Source organism: Falco peregrinus, chromosome 4 (assembly GCF_023634155.1).
Source record: "Falco peregrinus isolate bFalPer1 chromosome 4, bFalPer1.pri, whole genome shotgun sequence".
Classification (NCBI taxonomy): Eukaryota; Metazoa; Chordata; class Aves; order Falconiformes; family Falconidae; genus Falco; species Falco peregrinus.
Window position 1 is genome coordinate 77,595,653 of NC_073724.1, and position 12,724 is coordinate 77,608,376.

The 12,724-nt window shown below is 40.3% G+C and overlaps 1 long non-coding RNA gene across 1 annotated transcript in view; it reads right to left on the reverse strand.

The window, feature by feature from the left end:
- Window positions 1-2,468: 2,468 nt before the first annotated feature.
- LOC114011074 (uncharacterized) overlaps window positions 2,469-12,724 on the reverse strand; it is a 31,733-nt gene continuing 21,477 nt past the window's right edge. The window contains exons 2-3 of the long non-coding RNA XR_003552815.2: window positions 5,685-5,832; window positions 2,469-3,963 (exon numbers count right to left, since the gene is read on the reverse strand). This is a non-coding gene — a long non-coding RNA (uncharacterized LOC114011074). The remainder of the gene's footprint in view (window positions 3,964-5,684; window positions 5,833-12,724) is intronic.

A 12,724-nucleotide genomic window follows, 5' to 3' on the forward strand; every position in this document is an offset into this window, starting at 1 on the left:
AAGGATGGGTGACCCTTTTTCACAAATGGTTGTAAGAGGTACAGATTAGCAATCTTGCCAGAAAAAGACATCATGCCGAGGACATCTTTCCTGAGAAGGTCTCTGGCATAAACCAAAACAAATGTTAATTGCTGAGCCTTATGAGGCTGCCATCCAGACCCCAAAGGGCCTTACTGGCCTTGACCAGCCTTGCCTGGGACCTCCCCTCACACCCTGCCCATGGCCCAGGGGCCCCAACTCAGCTCAGCCCCAGGCACCCTGCCCTGCCCTGAGAAACGGTGGAGGTGTCCGTCTGCACAAATTATTGCTTGGGCATCGTGGATTGACCTCACACCTGGCTGGTGGCCTCATATATGCCTGATGGTCATTGGACTGTCATCTCAACCTGACACTGCCAACTAACACTAAGAAAGTCCTCAGCTGTCTGGTTCTTTTCTCCACTGGAGACTTGGTGTACGTGACAAATATATTTGAGTATTTTATGTTTCAAGGCCTCACTCTCATTTCAGTTTCTTTGAGTGGTCTGACTTCAAAAGTTCCTATGAATTAATCCATTTCAGCATCCAGCTGAGATGCTCTAACTGTGCTTCTGTAAGAAGTGTCTGAGTTCCAATATGATACCCTGCTCCTAAAGCTTTTCTTTTGCAGTTGAAAGAACCATGTCCTTCTCACTATAGTCAGCTACCTCATGCATGAAAATCATCAGTCGTCATAACAGAAGGGAGCCTTTTGTGAAGACCCCAAAAGTGATGAAATTTCAATCCTACCACTTTCAATTCTGACCATCTCTGACACTCCAGTGGAACAGAAAACCCTGCCCTTTTGAAACCAGTGAAAAGAGACCTTTTGAGCCTCCACAATGTCACACCTTTATTTGTGAGATCAAAGAGCCCATTATTACTGAATTCCTGTTCTCTGGGTAGGTACTTAAGTAATTTTTCACCTCTCTTCAATGTCTTAAATACTTTATTCCATGAATTCCATGAGGAAGAGTTTCCATTTTAATCATCCTTGAGAACCTTATTTGAAATGTCTTTGATTTTTCAAGATCCTTATTAAATTGTAGACACCAGAGCTGGTCTTATTATTCCAGTGGGATGACACACAGCAGTTTGTAACCTTCCTACACTTTCTGAGTATAAATTCCTGGGTTACATGTAAGCATTGCGTTACCATGGAAGAGCCTTTTTGCTGGTTTTATTTCTCACAAGCTTCTTCAGATTAATTTCTTTCCCCGTTATTTCTTGATGAATGAGTTCTCCTGGCACCATGTTGAAATACATGTAGTTTTATTAAACTGCTTACCAAGCTGTACAAAGTTCTCCATGATACTGGGTGGTCACTCCCCTAATATTTTAGTCTCACACAGATTTTAGGGGCATTATTTTTGCCTTTTCTTTAGGGTCTGTGGTAACAGTTTCAATGACATAGGGGCAAAAACAGTCTAGGAATCTACCTATTCAGTGGAGAATACTCTCTTACAGTTACTGGTTTGGTCCCATGAAGTAACCATGTTTCATATTGATTTTGAGTTGATTTTGGTTATTAGTCTTCCAGTTAATTATGATCTTGAAATGTCTTCAACTGTATTAATATACCAAAAAAAACCCCAAACAACCCAAACCAAAAAAACCCCAAATAACAAAACTCAAAATGCAATAATTAAAGCATTAGTCTGCAAAGGTGAATTTATATGACTACAAATAATCCCAGCTTTACCAGTGACAATTAAGTTTCATGGCAATGTTTTGTAGGGTCATGCAAGATTCCTACATGTGATTTTCAGTTCTTGTCTCTTGCCCATTTGTGGGGGTTGGGGGGTTGACGGGGAAGCGTATCACACTTTGCTCCCAAGGTAGAAATATTTCCCATCATTCAGGGAATGTTTATTACAAACAGCTAAATGTAGCACTATTGGTCTTCTGCCACTGCACTGATGCAATGCAGTCCATCTCACATGGTGGAAGAAGGGAAGAAAAGGGAAGAACTGAAAAGCACAAAAGAACATAAAACAGTTTCCAGGCCCTATCTCACTTCAGCTCTGTAAAACCTTTTCATTAAGATGTATTGGGCAGCATCAGGAAAACAAAATCAAATCTTCATGAAAGAAAATGAGGGGTTTTTTGTGCCTGTTTAGTGTCAGCCATGAACATTGGCCATTGCAGAACAGTCAGCCACTGATCCAGAAGAAAAATCTTCAAATAAGAGAGGGGTTAATCTCAACATGAGGCATCCCACAATGATAGTACTTTGATTTGAGACCTTGTATTATAAGGCACATCTGGGAAATATTTAGTGGCTTGACTGACCCTGAGGAAGCTGAGAAATGAGTCAGTGAAACTAAAACACCTGTTATTTATGGACTTAGTTTGTAGCCCAGCTGCAGGTAGAATAAGAAGACTCAATTTCAGTTGCAAATGCAAAGTATTTAAACATTTACTTACACATGCATTAAGTAGATAATAAGCAGTAATCAAATCTATTTATTTCTTTTTCAAAATATCTGGATGCATTTACAATTATAATTCGTTATTCTACAGCACTCTCACACTGTACTACTTACAATACAAAAGGTATTAACACTATAATGTCAATATTAATAAGCAGATCCCTGAGAAAAAAATATGATAGATTTAAAGAAGTAATTAACATGAGACAATCTATGGATACCATTTTAAAAGCCATGTCCCTAGAGTTTGAAACTAGTTTGTAGAATATAATAGAAAATTTTCTTTTTGGAGTAGAGACCATATACCTCTCTTCGTGTTGGCATTGCATCTATCATGCTGTGGAATGTTAAAAGAAAATTCAAAAAATTGTGCAACTGCAGTCTCACGTAGTCAAAAGGGCTGTTTTCACTGATTTGTAAAGGATAAAGTTTTCTGTTCTGTTTTTCTAACTCTGTAGAAGTGTTATACTGAAATGCTAAATGAGTTTTCCAGAAGGCCTAATTCAATATCATAAAAGCATATCCAAAATTATACCGGCACATTTATTATGGAAATAAGCACGGGTAGGAAGCAGTTAAGAAAAATGGGCAAGCCAACTCAGCAAAGCTTAAGCCACTGAGTCCTTCATGAATAATCTAAGTTTCAGATACCTTTTACGTGTATACCCTTTTTGCTTTAACAAAAAAGATAAATTTAAACTACAGAGCTGGGCTGTATTCCATTTCCCCTCTACTGTTCTAAATAAGATATCCAAATTCTTTCCATTTGTCATGGAGAATTAAGGGCATATTTTCATCGTGGATTATATAGTCTCAATTGGTAATATGCCATGTTGTGATGGACCACAAAACATCACATAACCTGGAGCAAATTTCAGATGCATGGAAGAAATTCTAGTTGAACAGCAAACCATGAAAATCTAGGGGAAGCTAGGCCTCTCTGACTACAATTAAAGCATGCAGCAAATTTGTTCCACCAACAGGTTTTCCTGTGTTCAGTGATTGACAAGGTTTGTTCAACTTCTGCAGCACTGTGCGTACTAAAGTTTGCGCATGAAATTATTACCACATATGGATTATACAGACACTTGGCAAACTGAGAATACAAAAGCAATTAAGCAAGTGAGGCGAAACCCAATATATGCCTCTCCTTAGCAGCAGACAATACAAAACTCCAAATCAGTATTTAATTGAATGAATGCAGTATTAGTCCTTTGATAAGCCTCAGAGAAAACATCTTCCATCAATAGGAGTTGCGCCTCCTAACAGTGCTCTGCCACCAGCAGCACCACACCGTGTCCCTAGCTTTTTCCCAGCTCTATGCCAGTGACCAGTTTCTTCTGGGTATTCAGTTCCTTCACCTTTTCTGAGGATCCAGAAAAGTCCTAGGGATGGCTGTGGTTTTGTAATGTAGACTTTCATCCGTAGGATTTTCACTAGAACTACTATAGCAATTAAATCAAAATAATTTTCTTGGTCAGATCGACTCAGGCCAGACTTTGAATCAGTAGTCTCTGCAAGAAAGGTGAAATGTTATTACCAGCTCAGTGGTAGTAAGTTTTCAAAACATCCTAGGTATTTCTAACTCGCTTACTCATGGTACTGTCTGTAATGACACAGGAGGTGTAAAAAGATGCACTTTAAGTAGTTGGTTTCTGAATATTTTGTAGCAACCATCTGTTTCTCCCTGCAAGCTTTATGTACATATAATACCCTCACAACGTCACATCTGATGACTTGTACACATCAATGTTGCGGTAGTTGGGGACAGGGGCAGTCATAATTATAGGCCAGTTTCATGGCCAGATTAATTTTTACTGCAGCCTTGAAGTTTTACTGTGCTTTGATGATGGAGGACCATAATAATCTGCCACAAGTGTTGTCAGATGTCAGTATTGCTGTATTTAGAGCACTGGATTGAATTTGGTACAGTGGCTATTATTGTTACCATGAAACAAGCTTACTGCTTTGTTATTAAGAAGCAAGGAAAAAGCAGAATGTGCCTGACTTCTGAATAACATAGGTACTTTCAAAAGATGCATTCATTTGCAGATTTTCTTAAAGATGATCCTTCATGCAGAGTTCCTATTGCTAGTAATGGCTATTTTTATGCATTTTTTTTTTCCCAAAAGGATAAATACAGCATAGGGTACATATGTAAACTGAAGATCAACAGAAGTAAAAAAAAAAAAAAAAAAAAAAATCACTTTGCTCTGTTACACTTATTATACCTTCACTGAATCTGGGCATAAAGGCTGATGTCTACCCAGAAATACAGTGACTTGAGAACAATTGATCTAGAGAAATGTCGCAGCACTCTCCAAACTACCAAGCTGCAACAAGGTCTTTTACCATCTCATACCAACATACTCTTCATGCCAGTCCCTCTGCTGCCTTCTCCTGGTCTCTCTTCATCCAGGGCGCTCCTTCTCTCTCTCCTCTCTGTTTCTCCTCTCTTCCTCGGCTGCTCTCTCTCCATTGCCTCTCAACCCCTTAACAGAACCAGCCACAGCTGCACCTTATCTACACTGGCCAACCCGCCGCCCCTGAAGCCAGCCCACAGCTGTATGTTATCAATGCTAATTAACCCAGCTTCATTCCTCTACAGAGAAATGCTAAAGAATGACACAATTAAACTCAATGTGTAGCAGTCCTGAAAATTTGGCCCAATATTTCTGTAGTTGACACATTCAGCATGTAATTAATCCCAAGTGTTTCACCTTTCTCTTCCTGCTTTTTATTATGTACATAGGCTACACCTTGATCTTAGGTGTAGGACAACTGATAACTGGTTCTGAGAGGAATTGTAATCATTATAATAATCATGTCTGTCAGCTTATTTTTTTCCTGATTCTTGCTGCCATTTTAGCCACTGGAAGTAGTCCCAGGTCCTATATTCCCCTAACTCAGAAAAACAATAACAGAAACCAACTCAGTCCATTTCTATACCTTGAGAGTTTTATTGATACCACGCAGACACCATCATTGATGTGAACAGTGTGCACACTGCCTGTGCTCATGACGTGCATCTTCACAAAAAGTCCAAGACATTATGGACGAGTATCACCATTCACTTCCTTACAGTGCCCTGTCTGAGGCATTTTTGTAACAAGCTGTGAAATACCAGTAGTGCGCTAAGAGAATTATAAGAACTCACGACTTTGCACAGGTACTTTTATTTCACTTGATAAAATTCAATTTTTCTTGGTTTTTTCTAGAGATTTTAGCTATTTACCTGCACCTGCTTACTCCTTCTAGCATCTCACATACAGCTTCTCAGCAGACCAGCAGAATTCTTCTCAGACACAGCAGCTGAGTGGGATGTACCAGGAGAAGTTCAGTAACTGCAGCAGCTGTTTGAATAGTGATCAGCATAGGGCAATCTAAGAAAAGCAGGTGATACAGATAATGCATGAAAATCACCAGGTCTTGTAGGCATTTATCGACCAGAAAGACTACCATGCTAGGTGTGATTGAGCAGTGAATAACTAAATTTATGGAATGAACATCGCAAAAAAGGGTGGTTTTTATGATAGAGATATACCCTGGCTTCTATTTTTGAGTCTATAAATACTTTTCGAGTACTGTTGTGGAGTTTTATAAGCACTAATGGATTAATAAGGTTGTGTCACTAACGTGAACACTGACTGCTCAGAGGAAATAAGTAAAGCCTGTATCTTTAGAGAGACAGGACTTAAGAAAGAGATATTGCATTTGGGTTTTTTTTTCCCTTGATATTTTGGGGTGTGTGTGTTTTGGTTGGGTTTTTTTTGTTGTTGTTTGGTTTGGTTTTTGGCAGATTAACACACTAGCAGTTGTTCCTGAGGGGCAAGGCTATAGCCTCATAAATCCCTATTTGGATATCAGGACTACTGCTAGGAAAGATCTGTTTGCTATACAAGCAAGTACAGGATGCTTTTCTTATGATAAAAGACAAGAAGAGTCATGGAGTGCATCCCAACAAAGTTGGCTCTCAGTGAAGAAACTATTACTTTTTTTTTTCCTTTTGACTGTTAAATATGGCATAATATATGTGTGAAGCAAAGAGGGAAACCTTATTATCAAGGTAAAGAGTGAGGTTAAACGCTTGATTTTGAACAGCCTGTCAAGATGCTATATAGCTGAAAGCTTCTTTGTAGTTTGTCACAATATATTAATATGTCTTGTACATCCTTCTGCCCCTATTTGACTTGCATAGGGATTTAAAATTACTTCTCAAATGAACATTCTGAATTCTGTAGGAGTTTGCTGGCTTGCTGTCTGATATTTCTGATTTTTGAACATAGATGCATAAATCATTACCCTTTAAAGCTTCTTCTAAAATTTATTGCATTATAATTAACAAGGATCAATTTAATAAAAGCAGGAACACTTTTAGAAACACATTAAATCTAACCAAAATTATTATGACATTTAAGAGCAAAGTGCAAGGTGCTTACTCTTCCAACATCAATCATGTGCCGGTATGGACGGGATTCATTTCACCCCACTATAGCCATCTAAATATAAGTCATCACACCTCATCTACTCACCTATTTTAATATTCCTATTAAATCAGTGGATAGAGACAGGAATCCCCAGGGGGCACACCAGCCCATTCTCAGAGAGGTGAAATAAAGACACCTATTTCTTACTGGTAAATATAGACGGAGCTAGATGATGTGAGGTAGGAGCTTCATTTGTTTGTCCACAGGTAAGGATCTTGTGCCACTTGAGGCCACTTATGGTATCCAGGATATCCTTGTAGATGTGACTCAGGATTGACCCACAGAAGACCCTTCCGCAGTACTAGCTGGAGGCTAGACAGGTAGACAGAACTGCATCTACCTGTTGCAGTGCCTAAAAATGCACTAAATATGTGACTGTTGCCTCTGAATTGCATCCAATGACTATAAAGGGAGCTCAGGCACATTTAAGTACCAACACTTACCTGAAAGTATGTATCACTGTCACGCTATCTAAAACTGGCAGGTTTACAGGAGGAAGGAAAACTCAAAACAGACTGAAAGTTTCCCTGTAAGGATACTCAGAAAAATAAGCAGGACAGCATCAAGAGAGGATGTTGCAGGGCCTGGGCCTCTCTTTGTCCCATCTGCCAGCTCTGAGACACATAACATTGAGCTGAAAGTCTAAAACCACCAGCTCTGAAATTATTTCTAGGGAATATGTGCAAGGATGGTTCAGGGAAGACTGAAAAAATGTATTATAAGCAGTGGTTATCACTACTGGTAGAGGTCGATGAAGGCAGACTAGCGAAGTAGCTTGAGATCACTGGCTTGCAAGATACCAGCAATTGCATCAAAAGAGAGCACCACAAAGTAGTTTTGGAAGAACAGCATCCTACAGCTTCAGTTGGCTTTCATTCCTAGCCCAGGAAAGGGTCAAAGACTGTCTTCCTAAACACAAAAATGGGATTGTTAAGAGGACAAAAGGGACACTCATAACTAGAGCAACAGACAGTCTACAAGCAGAGAACTGTTGTGGCTTCCTAGCTTCTCAGGCCAAAGCAAAGTGAACACTATGACTGACCCACACGGTCTTTACTGCATCCCTGTGCCCTGGTCCAAGTACTGCAGGAGAGTAAATTGTTCTTGACTTGAGCAATAGGACTTGAAAACCAAACTTCTGCTTTCTGCAGTCTTTAATTTAAGTGCTTATCTAACAAGTTTGCCCTTAATGTAGGCTGACTTGGCACTGGATTGTTTGCAATGATAACTTAAAAAAAAAATTATATTCTTTTGTATTTATTCTCAGGTATGAGTTGCATCAAAGATTCTCTTTATACTTATGCCCCCTGCCGCCCACCACCCTTGCCCTGCTCCTTGAGCACATTTTTCCTAGCCATGGCTGAGATTCCTTCCTCCTGGCTGTTGACAGCTCACCATGATGTTTGGGAACACTCCATTGGTGCAGAAAATGGCATTCAGTCACAAGCCGTGGGCCTGGACTTTCTCCTGTCTTCGCATGCATTCTGGTAGAATAGGTCATATGTCTGTCAAATGGTGTTGCTAGCAATCTCTGTGGTAACCCAGCTGTACAAGTCCTCTCATTATCCAAATGAACATTTCTATTTACTTGCTTATCCTGAAGTTTAGCTTGCGTGGCCCCTGTAAGGATGCCGAGGACTGCTACCAGAGACTGTCCTCAAGTTAAGCCTGAATGTTGTGCCTCCCAGCTGTGCATGTTTGTTTGCAGAGGTGGCAACTGTGCTCACAAGAGTGGGCTAGCAGGAAGGAAAGCCCATTTCTAGCTCATGCCAGCCATTTCAAAGCTGTTCCAGGAGTTCCAGGGACAATGACGCCATAGGCAGCAGGACTTGTGACATGGGTAATTACTGTCATATATACCCGGGTGACTGTGTATTGTTGCTGAAGGCCCTTTTGGGCAATAAATCTAAGGCAACATTTAGTGAAGGGTTGACCATGCCTACATGTTGACCTACACATTGACAACTGGACTTCCTTGTCTCTTTGAGAACCCAAAAAGATAACCTCTCTAGCACCCCTACAACATGAGCAGGAAGAATAGGAAGCTCCCACAACCTCCATGATTTCACATGATTTCATGCTACACATCAGGAATAAATTACTCTTGAAGAATTAATGTTTTCCCATAAGCCATAGTATTGAGGATTCTGCAGTGTTCCCTTTGCGGTACTCACAAAGATTGTATTCCAATGCAGCGCCCACCCCAGCAATGGGCACAAGTAACACTGGAGGTTCTGGTTTTCGGATAAGGGTAAAGCCAGGCTTTCTAAATAACCAGATTGTAACCTCAAAAACATTTTTTTTTTTAAGGAAAAAATAATATTCATTTAGTTGCCCTGTCATCTTCCAGCTCAAATTTCATTTTTATCTTCTGTAATATATTCTTCATATTTAAATTCTTTCTCCAAGTCCTTTTAGTTTCAGTATCTTAACAGGCACATAGGCATTAAATGTGCTTTTATTTTTTGCTTTATTCTTACCAGAGATGTAAGCGGGAAAAATTATTCCTGTCCATGTCTAAACCTCAAATATTGTTTATTAAACACATGTTGTGTCCCAGTATGGAGATAGATGCACTTCCCTGAGAGGACAAGTGACAACTGTATGTCTGATTTAAGTACATTTGGGATGAGAAGTGCTGTATATCTGTTGCAGCATTATAAAACGTTCATTTAGACTTGGCTTTTTTTAATTTATCGTAGACTCATGTATCAGTATTAGAAGTTGTAAAGCAGTTCAGCATCCATAAGAAGAAAAATACATTGCCAGTTATTACCTCCCTCTCTGGTATTAGATTGTTGAAACAAAGAGGTCTAGTGGAATGTCTGGCTCTTAAAATTATGCAGGTATGTCCCACAGAAGCTTAGCAGTTATGGCAGGGCAGTAATTGTATTTTGCCTGAGAGTTTTTTAAATTATCTGGGCACCAAAAAAATAATGACATTTTTTTAAGTGGTGGATTCAGTTGGGGCTACACAGGTATGAGCAGTCTCTCTTCGTTAGTGTTTATACCATGGCAGTGCCGAGGGACATCAGTGGCAAGCAGGGCCTGATGGTACTTGGCACCGAACAAACAAGGTAGAGTTTGCCCCAAAGAGGTTATAACCTAAATACACAAGTACTGAAAGGCAAGGAGAGCAGCCCCACATCACACAGGAGACTGGGAGCTGGGGTGACAGCCCACTTCTCTGTAAGCTGGAACACCTCTAAATCAGATTGCTTCTCTCCTGAAGTGCTTGTCTTCAAGTCACGGGTGCCTTTCCAGCAGCTAGAGTGTTTTTTTGCTGCAAAACCTTTAATGTTCTGTCTGTGAGGTAGACCATATTGATTTAAAAAACAAAACCAGAAAAAGAGCAAGAAGGGTCTGCGTAGAGCTGTCAAGGTTAAACTTTGAAATGATTAGTCACTTTCTATTGCAGTCCGTGCAAACTACCAGCATTTCTTAAACATTTCTTTTAGCAGTCACTTACTTGAATAATTAACTCCCGTGACCCTGCCTTGTCATTTACTGGTTAACATGGTCAAATGCTATCATTAACTTTCAGCCTTAGCTGTGCTTTCTCATACTTTCCACCCGCTGAATCAAATGCTCAGGCTCAGAGCTCACGTTTCTAAATGCAGAAGCGTGTGGACTCTTCAGAGGCCACCTCTTGCGCAGGCAAGTTGGCTCTGGTGCCACGTTCTCCATGTTTTCCTTGTCTTTTTGGGTCCCTTGTTTCTGGGCAGCCATGTCAGGGAGAGAGCAGAGGTTTACCTCACAGTGGCCTTTCTTTATCAGGAAAGCCAGGAAGCTGCACAAATCCCTGGCATGCATCCACCTTCAGCTTTCTGAGAAGCAGATAGCGTGTCCCAGCCTGTGCTTCATTTAAAGAGGCAGACCATTTGGGGTGAATTGTTAAAGAGCATGGAGCACTGAGGCATCATTTTGCCTGGATTTTTTTCTCCCATCCAAGGAAAAATGCAACCAAAGCAATGGCAGGGACTTTGAAGCTGATTCTGGCTAACAAAGCGATAAGGTCTCCTCAGGGTGTTACTGAGAACTCCTGAGTTCTTCCCTATGGGACCAAATTTTGCAGGTCTTGATTCAATGGGAAATTTTGTCTTGGAGACAAATACAGGGTTTGATCTGAGTGTAAAGTTTGCATTTTGCTTTCCTACTAGGAGTAGGGTGGGAAACAGCAACACAGCAAGCTCCCTCCATCCTCTTGATGCACAGGCAATGGCAAAATGTCATCCACCTCAGAGAAAGATTTATGTTCTTGTCCTTTTAAATCCCTGCCTTACACTACACCATTATCACAATACATAAGGTAATGGCAGGAGTTGAATGAGTCATGGGAGACTTTCACTTAGATTTAATCCAAACTTTAAAAGCTGCCTACTCTGCATTGCCACAGCGTGGCATGTTTTTAAGCTACAGGAAATACGCTGCATTCAGCAACATCACATAATGTTAATGGCTGAATAATCCACCCCGTGGTCCTCAGTGTCAGTGCTATGGGTGACAGGCAGGGTTAAAAACCAAAACTCTGATTATTAATTTTGTCTGTCACTAGCAAAGATAATTATTTGAAAATGGAGGCTATTACAGAGCTTGATTCAGGGAGAAAACCGCCCAACTTTTAAACTTATTGTACTGGAAAACCTTTAAACTGCTCTTCGGTACATTTAAGAATTCCCGTGCTCTCTCTGGGAACAAAATCTAAAACAAAATCTAACATGAAGGAAACAGGTTTGCTCTGATGCCAGAAGTGCTCTAATTAATGTATCTGGCTTTCATGGTGATAAATGGGGTCTGTCAGAGGGTAATAATTAATTCTTAATAATGTGAACTTCTCAAGGTCATTTTGCCCTTAGGTTTTTAGAGTTCTCCATAACCAAAACTGATACTGTAAATAAACAAATCTTGATTTGCTACACATGTGGTACAGGTATGTGTTTGTATTAGTGAGCTCAGCTGCCCTCAGAAGCAGACATGTCGTTTCTGATGCTGTGGCTACTGGCCTCCCACCCTTTGTTTGCACTTACTGTCATGTTGGCTCATACTGTCACTGCAAAGCTACCCACCCTCTTCATAGCCAGGATTGATCCACAGTCTGGGTTTGATGCTGGCAGCCATTGTGTGGGTAAAAGGCATCAGTTCCTCTGCTTTAATATTCTCACCTCTAAAATTAGGGTCTATTTTGTTGCTGGAGGAGCCTACAAAAAGGACATGAAATGTTAAAATGGTGTGTGTGTGTGTTTAAAAGTGATTATAACACCAGGGAGAGAAAAAAAATATTCCACCCCCACCCCCACCCCCCCCACCCCCAAAACGCTAATCTCTGTTCTGCATCTGTCTACTCATTTACCCTCTGGTAACACTGTTGGCTCCCCCTTTCTCTACAGTTCCCTCTCTCTCTCATGGAAAAACTGGGCAGGAAGAGGTCATTGAAAACATTCTTGGGGATTGAGGCTACCAGGGCTTGCTGCTGCACAATTACGCAAGCAGATCCTTTTGAAAAAAAACTTTTAAGAAGGAAATAGGCAGCTTACAGTGAACAAGTGAGAACAGTTCTTATTGTAACTGCGTGCCTAGTACTGACTTTCCAGCCTTATACTGTAAATCGGGCTGCGCTAAGGCATAGCTGAGGACATGAAACTGAAGAGAGAAAAAAATATGAGATAGCTATCTTCATGTTCATCATTTTAGCCTTTATTCTGTAATTTAAACTCTTAGTAGAGAAAGCTTGGAATTCTATAAAACATGCATTTAATAGTAAAGAAAACATAGATGTCTAAGCATAGGT